This window comes from Wasmannia auropunctata, unplaced genomic scaffold, assembly GCF_000956235.1.
Source record: "Wasmannia auropunctata unplaced genomic scaffold, wasmannia.A_1.0 LD336083.1, whole genome shotgun sequence".
NCBI classification, from domain to species: domain Eukaryota; kingdom Metazoa; phylum Arthropoda; class Insecta; order Hymenoptera; family Formicidae; genus Wasmannia; species Wasmannia auropunctata.
Window position 1 is genome coordinate 170,074 of NW_012026807.1, and position 917 is coordinate 170,990.

Genomic DNA, 917 nt, shown 5'->3' on the forward strand with positions numbered 1-917 from the left:
AATGATAATATTTTCCAATATGTAAATTAATAATCTTATTACTAATATCTTCAGTTTTTAAAATAGTACGTGCATCTGAAGGCAATGAATGTAAATTAAAGTCCAATATTATTATTTTTAATAAATCACTCTGTCAGGTTAGAAATGTTAGAATCCTGGCTGAGGCTGAGTATAAATATTTTTCGCAATCAGTAATTCTTTGCAGATTTTTAAGATACTCATAACATTATTTTCGGATTTACTAAAAATTTAAATGAGATTATTTTAGTTTATGTGATGCAAATCAGGCAGTATTTGTCACACGATCTCTATAATGAAAAGATGTATAATTTTAATATGAAATTATTATTAGATCAACATCTAGCCTCAATCATATCTTGGCATGATTTTCTTACTTATTTAATGTAAATAAAAGTAACGATACACTTTACATATGTAATATCTAACGTTAGCTTGCAATAAACTAAGTTTAAGTCGAAATATTTGTAACAGTTTTAAGGTTAATTACAAGTATAAACATTATTAAAATATAATTATCAAAAATAAATATAAAAATATTATTAATAATTTAATAACTTTCTTTATTTATTTAAGTAATATTGTATATGCTATATCACTTGAGAATTACCGTGAAAAAAGGAAGATTTATCCTTGAATTAAGATCACGTATGTACACAACATCCGTTCGTGTTGATAGCATGATAATCAGCACCGGCACCGGCATTCGTGATCGCGCATGAAAGAAGAAACAATGGCCGCATGGCTGCATTAAGGCCTTCACACATAAAATCCCGTAAGGCCGTAAGACGTAAGCGTAAGAAAATCGACCAATCCCAATTGAGTATTAGGTTGTCCGTAACCCCTGTACTCAATTGGGATTGGTCAATTTTCTTATGCTTACGTCTTACGGCCTTACG